The sequence below is a fragment of the Patagioenas fasciata genome, chromosome 2 (assembly GCF_037038585.1).
Source record: "Patagioenas fasciata isolate bPatFas1 chromosome 2, bPatFas1.hap1, whole genome shotgun sequence".
Classification (NCBI taxonomy): domain Eukaryota; kingdom Metazoa; phylum Chordata; class Aves; order Columbiformes; family Columbidae; genus Patagioenas; species Patagioenas fasciata.
In genome coordinates, this window is record NC_092521.1 from 53,383,465 (window position 1) to 53,399,033 (window position 15,569).

Sequence of the window (15,569 nt, forward strand, 5' to 3'; positions counted from 1 at the left end):
AAGCAAACAGACGCGCGAGTATCACAACTCTATGAGTTGGCACTGTGCCAAGAAAATTGAAAGGTACGTCAGAGCAGCAGAAAAGCCGAAAATCTCCAAATTTACCCCTTTCTCTGGCCCCACGTTGGGCGCCAATTATCTGTCGAGGGTTAGGATTGCGAAGGTGACAATCAAACCCTGGCAGATGTATTGTTAACCTTCTCTCCCCCCCACTTCCCCCTTTTGCCCCTCCCTCTCCCCCCTTCCCACTCAGGACAGGCGATCGGGAGGGAAAGAAGGACAGAGAGAAGAGAGTTGGAAAAGTTAAAGATGTTTTACTAACGCTACTAATAAGAATAGAGAAAATAATACAAAATATACAAAACCAATCTTGTAAGTCTCAGCAACTGCAGAGCCAGCACCCGAAGTCCTGGATTAGACTCTGCAGCCAACCGGAGCTGGATTCAGTCTCTCACTAGGCCTCAGTTCGCAGGGACGACCAGCAAGGTCCTCTCCTAATGTCAGCCATGAGGAAAAAGGGAAAAGGCAAAGGGAAAAAGGGACGAGATCCTCGTGATCTCCCACTTTTATATGAAGTATTCACGTGAATGGAATGTTATACACCGTTGGTCAGTCTCTCGATCACCAGTTTCTCGTTGCCCCTCTCGCGAGATGTCCATCCGTGCTTATCAATAAGTTTGCATTCCATTGCTAGGTTTAACCAAAACATGTGTCGGGTTCTCCAGGAAAATGCAGCTAATATGAAGGCTTTAGCTGACAGGCAAATTCACTAAAAGAGAAACTTGTTTTTAACAAAACCAGGACAGTGCTGTGTATTTCAAATTGTATCATCACTGAGACACTAAAATAGAGGAAGGGTATGTTCACTATCCAGTCATGTTAACTATGAATTGTGGAGAATGAAAAATAAAGCATTGTTACTAACTGTGTCACATTTTTTATTACATATGGTGTCCCAGGTATTTGCCATGTGGTCTGAAGTTATCTGTCAGGTGAGCCTGCAAGCTGGGAGATGGACTTCCTCGCTTCTGTGTGGAAGTGCTGGAATGCTACCGGATTGTTAATGCTATAGATAACCGTATAAAGTGTGTACAGCGAGCAGCAGGAACAAAGATTGTTAAAATTTAGAAGTACCAGGTAGTAATAATAATAATAAAAATAATAATTAAAAATCAATAATAATAAATTGCAGGTGCAGTTCAAGCAGTTGCTAATAAGTTGCTTATTTGAACTAATGCCTATGAGGCAATTACGCATTTCCCCATGATTAATTTGTCTGAGTAACTGAAGTGGGCAAGAAATAGAAACCAGCATCACATGAGAATCCAGGTCTCTGGTGAAACCTGCTGGTCTATAGTGCAATTGTGAACACGAGCCCTATACGTCCCATGAACACCCTATGCTGAAAGGTGTCAGAGGAGCCTACAACTCATCTTGGATGCTGCTGTGTGGAAAGCATATCTACAATAGCTGCATATATAAAACTGAAGCATGAGAACGGGTCTGAATCTGGGTGTGTTACTCTAGGTTTTGCCAATGAAAGTGAAGGTAAAGGACACAGAAATTTCTGCTGAAAAGACCTTGGATTGAAAAGATGTATTATTGAAGGTGAAGCATTAGAATAAGAAAACACATTTCCTCTAACATGTCTGTGGGATAATGTAGGTAGCCATGGCAGTTGCAAAAGCAAGTATCAAAAAAGCAGCTTTCCAGTCTACTTTCCAGCAGTATACCCTTCTGTAGAAAAAGCGTACTCAGGAGGAAAAAATGTCCTGATCATGGATCTGACTGAAACACTCTTCCTATGAAGTAATTCTCTATGAAATTACACTGTATCATGCTAATACAGAATAATATCTGAGGTTTGAAGTAGTTTTGCTATTTTCTTATCTGATGACCCAGACAGTAGGTACTGTGGAATGCTGAACCAACAGGCTGTTTCCAGACTGTTTGGATTGCAGGGATATCTGTGGGGGAAAAGAGCCCTTTGTAGGATGCACTTGTTTGTTTAGAAAATTGTGTGATGGGCGTGAGGAATGACAACTGCCACTTTCTACAACCACGTGTGAGGCGTGGAAGATGGCACACAGGAAAGGCTGAAGGTTTGCATCTAATGTGTTCTAAGTGGCAATTGGTTTTAAAATGTATATTGAAGGTCAGTGGTTTCTTCTGTATGTCTATATGAGTTACGAACAGTTATATGAACATTGCAATGTTATGGCCAGCTTTCTTCTATTCTAATTGTATCTTGGTCTTGCAGACATAGTCATTGCACAAGAACATAGATTTTTCTGTGTTCACTTTTCGTGGGTCAGATTTCTTGTCAGACTGAGCAGGCAAAAGAAAATGGAGATACAAAATGCCCTGTATTTGTGAATGGGAGTTGCAGAGTCTGTTCGCTTATTCCCATGTGTCAGCAAGGATGGTCTGTGTCAGCCTCCAGAGAGTGTAAGTGAACGCGCTAGGACAGAGGAGGACAGCCAGGGAGCAGACGCTCCTTGCAGTGTGTGGGTTTCCCATAGCAACCTGGCAAATTTCCCAGCAGAAATTTGCGTGCGAGTTAGTAATGTTTTTGCATCACTTACTTCTGTATTTTCAAGCATCTCTACAAATGAGGGACTAGTAGAGACAAAGGAGGAGAAGCAGGGAATAGATGGTGAAGGTTGTCGGCTCGACCTTCAGCTAAGCTGTACGAACAGCAGGAGATGGTGAGAGGCCATCACCCCACCTGAATGACTGAACAGCACTCACAATTTGCACCTGAACCAGAAGAAACACAAGTCCTCTCTGGAAACCCTGATCTCTAAAATCTTATTTAATAGTATTGTATTCTAAGTAGAAAAGCATCTTAATTACATACTTTTATTTCCAATTAATTCAAGTACACCTTGTAACATGTATCTAGTCATGTTTAGTAACACATGATGATAGATGTTTGTCAAAAGTTGTGGTAGGTCAGAGATGTGGTCACATGAACACAGCAGTTCATGCTCTGTGCATGCACAAGGCTGTCCACATTCTCTTTGTTTCTAAGCAAAATAGTCAGGTCTGGCTGTAAGTTGCATAACTTTGCACACCTTATTACTGTCTCTGTTGGACTGTCTCTCTGCCTCTCTGTTCCTCCTCCTACCTCTTTTTTGGTATATTTCTTCATGGTTTTGGGTTTGCATTTCTTTATTCCTTGTCCCTGTTTCTTCCCTATATCCCCACTGTCCTCTCATTTTTCCTTTTCTTTCTTCTGTCGCAGTCAGTTACCATTCTCTAGGACCATTTCTTGACTCTGCTTGACATCTTCGATTGAAACCATATAGACAGTGAGTGAAGATGGATACCACTTTTTGGCATCAAGTTTCAGAGGAATATGATGAAACTTTACTTTCTTTTCCTCTCCCACAGTGTTCTCTCTGTGTTTCCTTACTCTTGTGCCATTATTTTCTTGCCTTATTCACCTGTGATCCTGTACTCTGGTGCTGAAGCTAAGAAGTGCCACAGGTAGAGGCTTTAGGGAGCAGCAGTGAGTACTGTCAGCCTCAACACCCAATGGAAAGAGAACACTGAGCAGATGTGAGAACTCCTAGAGAAGAAAGAAAGAGCACTACATCTGTTTGGATCCTTCCACCTAGGTAAAGATAGATGGTACCAAGTGAACAAAAGCTTAAAATTATACATTCAATCTTAACATGGGTATTTCCAGACTTTGAAGTGTGTAACATGCATTATAAGAGGAATAGAAGGCATTGTGGTGAATTAGCTAATACGCACTAGGCAAGAGCTGTTCCCGTGCTTGATTTCTCTTTGTATTGCAGACCTGCTGATGTTATGAACATGCTCCTAAGGAGCAACTGGTCCACAGGGGTATAACAGCTTCCTCATGCCTGATCTATCAAAAAGAACATATTTCTCATTCACAGGTCAGGTGTAGTTTTGATTTACAGACCACTTATGCCATCTGGTTCTGTAAGACTAGAATGGTGATTTCATTTTCAGCCATGTTTCATGTTCAAAGTGGAGTCTTTCAGTATGGAGCTAACAGAAGAGACTGCTATTCTGTGAATTATTTACGTGATGTCCAGTTTGTTTGTGTAAGTAGGGCAGGCAATTTTTTTTGGATTAACAGTCTTCTGGTGTGATAATGGGCAGAGGGGAACAATTTAACTCTTCTTTGAGGTGGAGTTGTAATTACCAAGTGTATCAGGTTTGTGTGGCAAGGTCTTTTTAGCAGTGAGGCTACAGGGGTGGCTTCTGTGAGAAGCTGCTAGAAGCTTCCCCCATGTCTGATAGAGCCAATGGCAACCAGCTCCAAGATGGAGCTGCTGCTGGCCAAGGTCGAGACCATCAGTGACAGTGGTAATACCTCTGGGATAGCATATTTAAGAAATTGAAAAAAATTACGGTGGAGCAGCAGCTGCAGAGAGGAGTGAGAATATGTGAGAGAAAGAGCCCTGCAAATACCAGGGTCAGTGAAGGAGGGGAGAAGGTGCTCAAGCCCCATCATGCAGACCATGGTGAGGCCAGCTGTCCCAGTGCAGCCCATGGAGGTCCACAGTGCAGCAGATCTCCCATCTGCAGCCAATGGAGGACCCCACACTAGAGCAGGTGGATGCCAGAAGGAGGCTGTGATCCCATGCAAATGCTAGTGCTGGAGCAGGGTCCTGATGGGACCTGTGATCTCATGGAGAGAGGAGCCCCTACTGGAGCAGGTTTGCTGACAGGACTTGTGACCCCATGGGGGACCCAGGCTGGAGCGGTTCATGTAGAGCTGCAGCCTGTGGGAAGGACTCATTTTGGAGAAGTTCATTGAGGACTGTCTCCCATGGGAGGGACCTCATACTGCAGCACTAGAAGAATGTAAGAAGTCCTCCCCCTGAGGAGGAAGGAGCCACATAGACAACTGGCGATGAACTGACCACAACCCCTTTTCCCTATCCCCCTGTGCTGCTAGATGGGGAGGGAGTAGAGAAAATCTGGAGTCAAGTTGAGCCTGGGAAGAAAGAAGGGGTAGTGGAAGGTACTTTAAGATTTGGTTATATTTCTCATTATCCTGCTCTGATTTGATTTGTAATAATGGGGTTTTCTGCACATTTACTAATAACCATGAACTCATGCTTTTTAAAAAGTGCAGATTTTAGAATGTAAAGCACTTTCTCTGACTGTTCAAGTTTGCACATTTCAAGTCTTCATCAGCACTTTCCCCCAAGGAGGTCAGAAAGATTTTAGCCTGTCAACACCTGCATTTTTGATGTCACTATAGAATACAAATATTTGTAGAAAGCATAGAAATGATTTTATGATAATGGAAGTGGAAATCAGAACTGATCTCATCTAATAGTGAAGTCATTAAAGATCACTGGAAAATGCATCACCAATAACACATCACTAGAGGAAAACATTTCAACCAAGCTGCATTCAGGCTAGAGGCAAAGACGTTCAGTGCTCTGTCAGAATTGTTAAATATCATTGATTGTAACCTGTTCAAGAATAAGAAAGATTTAGATAATGGGAGAAGTGTTTGATTCATTTTGAGGGAATAAATGGGCCTAGAAAGCTAAAAGAGTTATCTTGATGTCATAAAACATTAAGGAGTTAAGATCTGGCTTTACAACTTTCTCAGTCCCATGGACAAACATACAACCTGCATTACCAGTCATTAAAAGTAGAGAAAAAGAAGGAGCAACTTCAGTATCCACTTCTCTTCCCTGAACTGACAGTCTCTCCAGTTGTATTAAAGGTGGCATTAGCTGTCCTGGAGAAAGAATTCATTCTAATGGTCTGTAGCATCAGTTATTCAAACCAGCTTCCTTCTAATTACCTTCTAATGACAGGCACGCATAAAATAATATCAAACATAGAAATAGAAAATGAAGTTTCTCTGGTGCTTCCTCATGCTTACAACTTTTCAGTTTTGGAAGAACAAGTCTGACACATTGCATTCAGGCAACTCTGAGATGAAACTAATTGGCACTAGCCCTACAGGTGTTTAAGATATCACATTTGGCTGATGGTTTTGGCTGCACAGTTACAAGAACACTGCAGAAGAGGGAGTCTTATCTGGTAGCTTCAAATACTTCTCACACAGAGGAGAAACAGGAAGAGAAATGAAAGGGGAAAGCTATGGTATGAAAAGAAAATAACACAGAAGTATGAAGGTCAAATCTAAGGCTGGACTGGCACAGATCTGTTAAAGGCAGCAGTATCAGGAGGGTCTACTCAGCTTAGACTGCTAAGAGCATCCTTGGGTCAAGGACCAGTGTTTCCACAATGGACCCTGGGCTTGGAGTCATGGCAGGTCCCATGGTAGAGCCATTCCTCTTACTAACTGCTTGTACTTTTACTATTGGTGGCAGTGGGCCTTGTTGTTTGGTGTATTTGTTTTTCTGTATTTCATGTTTTACAAAAGGGGAGGTAAAAGATATCATAATATAAAATGAATGTCCTTCATGTGACAGATCTGTACTTGTCCCAAAGAGGCTGTGTAATTTTTGCACAAGAATACATATAAATATATATGTGTATATATATGTATGGGTAAGCTGAGATAAGGAGGTGATCTGCATAGTTTTGGTTGGTGGAGTCATGACTGATATCAGTCTCTCATTTGCTGTTGAACACAGTCCTGGTTCCCATGTTCTGAAAAAAATGCAGGGAAAAATATTAGGAACAGAAAAGACGTTTAAAATTATTTGGAGGGCTGCAGGAAGTGTTTTGCAGTTGAAGACTTTAAAAGCACAAGCTGTTTAGCTTCCTCAACAAGAATGCATTAGGATGATTTGATTACAACAGCTAAGACACTTACTTAACTTAATGGGCAGAAAATAGCGAGTGAATAAAGGGATCTTTAGTCCGAAGACAAAAGACCTGAATTGCCCATAGCTGGAAGCTGAGACCATGAAACCATTCAGATAGGCAATGAAGCATACATTATTATTTTTTTTTTTTTTTAAACAGAGGGAGTGATTAACTGTTGGAACAAACCAGCAAGAAAACTAATGGATTCTCCATCTTTTGAAATCCTCAAGTGAAAAAATGAATGCCTTGAAAGTCATGCTTAGTCACACACCAATTAATTGGCTCAAAGTAAAAGCAGCAAGTGACATAATGTCCTGTTTTATATAGGAGGTCAAATTAGATTATTATAATAGTTCTCTTTGGCTTGCCAGTCAATGAAATACTGCAACTGCCAAAGGCCTGCATTAAAAGAAAAATAGTGCTTTGAAGTTAAGCACTCCAAGGGTAAAGAAGGCAGAATTAAGGTTATTCTAATAATCTTCACTGTGCTCCTCTGTGCATTTGCATTGTGATGCACTCTCAGCTGCTTAGTCACTCAGATTTTCCTCTCAACATGGACCATTACCAAAGTTATAATCCCAAATCCTTAGAAATCAGACTCTTCTATTGCTTGATGTAAAGAAACAGCTCCTATCTCCTTTATGTGGGTTAGCACTTAGTGAGGGGTGTAATGAACAAGTAACTGTATAAAGGTCTGGGAGAACGAAAGGCATTTTGTATCAATGTCATGTTAATGAAAGTATGGGAACTCTGTATCTTCAAGGAAAGAGGGTAGCCCGTTAAGCCATCAAGTTTGTCCTATCTACTCTGAAAGGCAGAGCTGGTCTGGAGAGAGCATGATCCTGTCATATTAAGAACCAACCTTCTGTTCATAAGTCCAGATACAGGAGATTGGTCACAGCCCAGTTGTAGAATACAATGTATTTTGCGGGGAAGATTTTCTTTCTCCTTTTTTCTCTCATTTTCTCTCTGCGGTTGTTTCTTGGCTGTCTAGCACCTTTCAGAGGCTTGTTAAAGAGGCCTCAATATTTGTTGGACTGAAAAAAAAAAAGTAGTTATGAGCAAATAATGTGTAGCTGTCAACAAAATACTTTCCTCTACTGTCAGTATAGACCATAGTGACAGGTGGCCACAAGTGATTTCAAGGGATCACTATTCAATAGCTTAAATTCTCCTCACTTTGTAGAGACCTATTCATGTGTTTTGTTTTGGTTTTTAATATATATGACTGCATCATTGGTGTCAATTCACTCAAGGAATTACCAGAGTAGAATACTTCTAGCAAAGGGACTAAAGTTTGGTATGTTTTTTTATTTGTTTGGGGGTTTTTGTTTGGTTTTGTTGTTGGTTTTTTGTTTGTTTGGCTTTAATTAAAAAAAAATATATATATATATATATATATATATATATATATATATATATATATATATATATATATTGTTTTTACCTTGTCTTACCAGAGCTAGATTCAGAGCACATACCACCAATTTCTTTTTTCAGCTAGTTTCCTGTGAAGTCCAACATAAAGAAACCCTAATACTGAGGCTTTCTGAAGCTCTGGTCTGACTGTGTTTTGCTGTTGACTTTAAACACAGCACTCTTCAACAGTGTTTCAAGGCACCCTAATAGGTGTTGGTTGGCTTTGCTACCACTGGAAAGCTTGAAAATGTGCCATTACATTGTAGCTGGTAATGTTTAACCTATGGCAAAACAGTCTGACTATGACCTCCTGAGAGGTGTTTAGATGCATTCAACTGATGAACAAGAATTCCCAGGGATAATATACATTCTTATGTATACTGGTAAATAGTTACCAAAATTAGAAATGCAATGACTATAGCATAAAAAAGGTATAGTCTAGCAGGTATGGCAAATAATTCAGTTTGCAATCATTCTGCTGCAGCAAGAAATTATAACACTGAGTGCTTCTTGCTGAGGCAGGAAAACTGAATTTTCCAGAGCTGAAGAGCTTGCATAAAACGGAAGACTGGAAAAGATCCATGGGATGTAGATCCAGCACACTAGAATGATAATTGGCTGTGGTGTGCCACTTCTTCTAGTGTAATGGTATTGAACAGCTGGACTTGGTCTGAGAATAGTGTTGGTTGTTCAGCCACAGGACTGTCAAAATTTCTGCCAAAACAGACTTTCCTTACCAGCTTGTTTGACCAAAGTTCTTTCAGCTGCTTCTGTCCCCAGTATAAATGCATGTGTTCCTCAGACTGATAGATGACACTGAAGGCATGTGGGCTTTGCAGTCCCTATCATGTTGTGTGCTTCAGTACCATACAAGTTGTGTGAAATACAGGAAGAATAACTTTCAGTAAGTTACAGGCTCATGTGAATTATTAGCCCCATGGAAATAAGTAGAAGCTATATTTGCTTCGTTTGAAGGATTTCTGTTTTATAACCACAGTCCACTAGAGTCTTTTGCACAGAGCACATACAAATATCTTCAGCAGCTGTGACTGCCAGACTACTTGGAGCTAGTGAACATTGCTCAGTCTCTGTAAGTACAAAGAGATTAATAACAATCATGCCTTATCGTCATCCCAAACATTACTCATTCCACTTTACCTAATGCATACTTTGGACTTGAATGCCCACCAACGTTTCAGTCAAAGCTGATATAACTACAGCCTATGATAGTAATATAACAAGCCTTTTTGCTTGATATGTGCTATGATTTCAAAATAAGGTAGGGTTACATTAATCACTTACAGTGCATCTGCAGCAGGATTTGCAAACTTACAGTCTGATTATTTTATGCATCAGCAACTAAACTAATCTGTATTTACTGTTCAATCCAAATTTATTATTCACGGAATTCAAGGTGGATGACTAAGCATTGCTCTCTCCTTCCTAGCTTCTGCAGCTTTCTTTCCTGGTTTTTTGTTTTGACATGAATGCAGAGAGATGGTTTCAGAAATGTGGAAGAGAAACACATGCTAAAAATGAACCTCTTTTTGAAAATCCCTAGAGAAGCTTCATAACTTAGTCACCAATAATCCAACTGTGACACTGAAGAAGATAAGGCAGCTTCTCAAAGATCTTGCATAAATAACACCGTATATATACACAGTTGGGGAATTATTACAGCACCTTCTCAGTCCCAGTGTCTGTATGTAATGTAAGTCAAAGGAGGAAGGGACAGAGAGGATAGAGGAGAAGAATTTTCACAGCATCACCATAATAGCTCTGGCTACCCTCTGTCAAGTAATCCATTTTACAGGAAGTAATGCCTTCAGTCTGGATCATCACTTCAGTGGTGGGTCTCATGCAGGTAAAGTCAATTGAAAGCCTATAGAGTGCTTTAAGAGAGGTTCTGTCTCTTCATAGGCTTTTCCATCTGAAGTATCAGCTCTGTGTAAATCAAATGCAACTGGCAATTGCTGATTTTCATATCCCTTAGGTGAAGATATGTTCAAATAAAGCAGGTGTGTGTATCAACAGTGCTATTGCACGTTGACTATCATTCTCTCAGGCTACCAGCTAACCATAGTCAAAACAGAATTTTCCACCTGCTGGCCAGCACTGTCCATAATGGTATCACTCACTGTAATGATAGTCAGGGTTATTTATGCACTTTTTTTTTTAGTTAGAGATGTTTTCTGACTGCAGCAATTTTCAGATTTGCTTTTGTATTAATAAGATATATAGTTAGTAATGGAAGTAAACCAAATTTAATTGCATCAGCCTTATGTGCATTCAATTATATGCTGTCATAGCTGGTAAAATCACAATAAGCAATTTTCCATACCTATTTAAGCAAATAAAAATGCTAGGATAGTTCTTGCTTCAAATACATTCATATGAGGGAATGTGGCTGTTGTTGTTAGACCATCCTGCTAATTGTTCCCATTAGTGCCTGTGGGACTAGTCCTTGCACGTGCTGGGGACAGCTTAGGCCATATGGTTGATACCTTAAAGTAGAATCCCCAATTTCAAAGAAGTCTTTAAAACAGCCTGAAACTTAGCAGAAGCAAGAGTAAAATGACAGCAGCTATAAACATCACCTCTTATATTGATATAGTTTCTGTATATGTCATTCATTTCTATAGCAGAAGCTCTTCTATTTAGGTATATGACATACACAAAGCATTTCAGAAACCATCATAATTTCATTTTTATCCTGTGTGGTACCTCACATTCTGTTGTAGCGTGTGGGCACTTAGGAGGGCAAGTGCTTGTAAGGTGATGTACCACATACAACCCACACTTAGCTATGTTGTAACTCTCTCCAGAGCCCAATTCAGAGAAAATTAGCAGGGTTAGGGTTTGTTTGAAGATCACTCAATATATGTGTGCATTTTACAGGATTCTTATCTGCTGTCACTGCAGAAAGGAATACACGTTCTTTAATACTCACATTATGTATTTCCATGTCTTGAGACATGTCCCTAGCAAAATTCCCACCTGCATATATGAAGCTGTGCCTCCTAACTCCCACTGCTGTGCCCAATTCATTCATATTTGCAGTGCGACAAAGACACAGCATACAATATCAGTGCTAAGGGACAGTTTTTCCACCTAGCTGATATTTCTTTGTCACAGGATACTTCTGGCTGCCTGTGACGAGATCATAGAGAACACAGGGCAAATATAGCCACACTTTCATAGCCTTTATTTATGCTTGCCAGCCACAGATAACTTTGTCTGGCTGAAGCATGGCTTTTTAGACCTCTGCCCCAAAACTTTAGAAACACAAAATCCACCCTAGTAGCTGAACCCACTGAGCTCATGCAGGACAGTGACAGTGTCATCATTCAAAGCATAAATTTCATCAGTTTTTGGTCATTTGGCTTTCATATCACATGAAGACGGTGATTAATCAAGAAAATTGCTATCTGACCTTCACTGCTGAGCTTCCATCAGTGCTGAACTGTGTTGTATTATTAGCAGACATTTGAGTGCTGCAGAGCAATGAAGACAAAGAGTCACCAAGAGTGAGATCTAGAAAGAGAAATTACTTCAGAGGCAGTCTTCTGAAAGACCTGGGAGATGGCAGTTGCCTCTGAAATTTATCTCAGGTCTAGAGCAAGGTTTTGGTAAGTCTGATCTGATAGCTATCAGAAGATTATTATTATTATTTTTAATGTGATGTATAACAGTGTCCCAGTTTCAGCTGGGATAGAGTTAATTTTCTTTCTAGTATCTGTGTTTTGGATTTAGTATGAGAAGAACATTGATAATACACTGAAAGCCTTAGACATAACTATTGTGTCAAAAGATTGTTACTTCTCTCTCCAGAAGTAAAAAATTGGAGGCAGGAAGGATTTGAGGAAGTATTTGTTGTCACAAACAGCACAAGAATCTTGACAAACTTTGCTTTACAAATTGATGTATAACAAATCTACTTGTCACCATGGCTAAGCATACAGAGGTCTGCTTTGACCAAGCAAAGATTTTTAAGACGGACATCATAAGCCAAGGATGCACAGCTGGAATCAGATCACTTTGGAGCCTCAGCAATAGCTGTTTTGCAGAATTACATGTAGGTATGGGGATAATACTAGTTTAGTGTAGAAATACCTTTGAGCTTGCTCACATGAATTCTTAATTTCATGACTGTTTATGTAGGGGGAAATGCAAATAAGCCTGCTCCTGCATCATGAATCTAGACACCACATGACATTTGTGCTCATGACTGAGTCATCAGCAGTAATGTCAGAAAGCCAGCAACTGGAGTTGTGCATGCATTGGATATAGACACTCTTGTAGTATCTCCCTGGGATATGTTAAAGATATCATAAAACAATAAGACAGTTGTCAGCATCTAAATACATGATTAGAGATTTGGTTTAGTACTATATACAGTGAAAACATGCTTTGGAAGTTAGCAGCATTATGGGGATGTCATTTTCTATTCTTATCTCTGTTCATCATGATTTTTAAGTAACAGTCTGTAAAAGTGAAAAATGCCTGTTTCACATGCTGAATGGATATTAGTCCTTTAATATTTTTAGTCTTTTTTGAGACAGCAACACTAGTAATACATGATTGCAATGAAAACTAAAAGCACATTGAGCTATATTTATAGGATACAGGCTAACAAAAGAGATGTTCTATTTCATACAGTAACATGTTTTATTATTCCTGCAATACAACATTTTGGCTGATTTAGTATTCTTCTAAGTGTCACTTAGACAAACAGGTTATGTTCTCTATACATAAGTCTATCCCATACCTCATTGTGTTCTATACATCACTCTACCCCATACTTCATTGTCCAAAAAAAAAAAAAAAAAATCACAGAACCCACTTAGACAGTGCTTGTTCTGAACCATCTTGAAGTACCTATTACTGCAACAAAACCAACCTTATTTTACTCATATGTATGTGGAGGTTTTCCTTTTGCCACAGGACAGCTCACTTATGAACAACCACAAGATTTTTCTAACACTCCACCACCATAGTTTTTGTCTTAAAGAAATAAAACATCAATGCCATAGATACAGCACAAAATTCAGCATTATAGCAAAGTCTTTCTACTGAGACTCAGTCATAAGAAGTAGCTTTCTTGATCCTGAACTATTATCACCTACCTTATTCTTCAGTCATGTCATGTACCTCAGGTCACAAATAAGTTCCATCACACATAGTGAAAAGAAAACACCTTACTCATTCTCTAAATACATTTTTTCCAGATCGTCTTTATATTCTCAGTCCTTTGAGGTAGGACCAACCATCAGCCTCAGGTGAAGTTAACCTTCATTTAGTAACTGCCTCAGGTGGGGGAGGAGATCTGAATAGCCCCCAAGCAGTCACAGGAATTGATTTTCCTACCATAACATGTGAACAATGCTGCTGCTGTTAGAGGGATTTTGTTAATCCAGCTGGTAGAGTGTGGTTTGGTTTGGTTTGGTTTGGTTTGGTTTGGTTTGGTTTGGTTTGGTTTGGTTTGGTTTTTTCTCATCACCTTTTTTTTTCCCATCACTTTTTCCTAACAATTAACTTTTTTTCCAAATCAGTGGAGCAATGGGTTTTGGCCTGCCAGAGCACTAGGTGGCTTTTCTGACACTGCAGGGTTAGTTGTCAATAGGAGATCGACCTACTTCATTCTAGAGACTGGAATCAGCTTTCCATGATGTACTTACACTTCTGGCCAAAGAGTGGGATACAATGATAAAATTTGGGTAGGGAGCCAACTGTTGCTACTGTTGTCCCAACATCCATTATCTTTAATTGCTGGATTGACTGATGTACTTGACAACAGAGATGGAACATACAGGGTGTCAGCCAAGGTTTTCATCATCCATAAGGCTACGGCAGAGCTTTTGCTCTGTCTGTGTCTCTTGTGCTGTCTCTTCCTCCTTCTAAAACTACTCAGATTTATATGTGAGTGCAGCATTAAATGCACTGAAGGAGAGTGTAGTGGCATGACTGAAAAAATCATGCTGATGCACCATTTCAGTAAAAATGCAGTGACACATATAATCAGAGAGCTGATATCTGTCTTGTTCAGCCAGTGTCACAGCAGCCTGCCTCATGTGGATAATTTCACTGCCTTCCTAGGGTCTATGTAGAGGTCAAGTGTACAAGAATGGGAGAAGACAGTCCTGTTCCTCAGTCCTTGCTCTGAGCAGATCAGGTAGAAACCAGCTCCAACTCAGAACCTGTGCAACGCTGGCCCCAGTAAAGATGACCTTTTGGCCATGGGACACATTTATCATCTGAAATAAAACTGCCTCTTTATTCCAGAACAGTTTGGGTGTCAATGTAGCAATGATGTTTCCTCTTCATTCTCATACGCTAATAAATATCATGTTTTCTGGGTGATGTTTCCATTTTGCCTTCACACAGGAATCTTACTGGGGTAATATGAGTGGGAGAGCTGCCTCTGCTTAACAGTGCAGCAGTTGTAAATACACACAAATTGGTTAAAAAGAAGCTATACTAACCTTCAACTTTCAACAAGTGAGAAAGAAACACGAGCTGGCTGAATCCACATTATGGGGAAGATGGCAGAGAGGCAGTGTAAAGAGCGACTGGATGTACACCATGAGCTCCAAGGATTCCTACAGAAAAGTGAAGTGAAAGACAAGGAGTTGGTTGCTAAATGAGCAGCTGGAAAGTGAGGAGGAATGAACTGAGCTCAGAGAGTAGGATAGGATTCAGATTAAAAAGTTGAATATGTGTCTACAGAGAGGACAGGTCACAAAGAATCTCAGTAGTTTACTGGTTCTGAATCTGGAGAATGAAATCAGATATGATGTGGTAGCTATTGTGGGTGAGAACATGCTGGCCTGCAGAGTGGTAGAGAGCAGCTCCAGATAATGCCAACAACATGGTCCTGAATGTGAAACAGAGTTCGTGGACACCAGAGCAGACATCTTTAGAATGAGAGGAACTAAAGATTTAGGAGATAAACCTGATATAATGAGAAATATCTTTAGGATGCAATCATGAAGATGTGTGGAGGCTGCCAGAAGCTGAAGCAGGCAAGAAATTTCTATGTCTGTTAAAAGGGCAAGGGGAAGCTGAGGATTAGGAGCACAGAAGTTGTGAGGGTGATAAAAGTCATTTTGCTTTTAAAATATGCTCTCCTTTGAAGGTATGAGCAGGACCCAGTGCAGAAATAAGTATAGACAACAAGGCAGCACATAAATTATCAGCTTGGAGGGATTTATTTAAATAGGAGTCTTGTTTAACATTGTTTAAAAAATGGGGTTTTTTTGTACTGAAGGAAAGCTATCTACAGGATTTCCATCCTGAATGTTTTTCAGTGACAGGTCAGAAAGAGGAGCAGAGAAACTAGGGCTGGTGTTTGAAAGGTCTGAAAG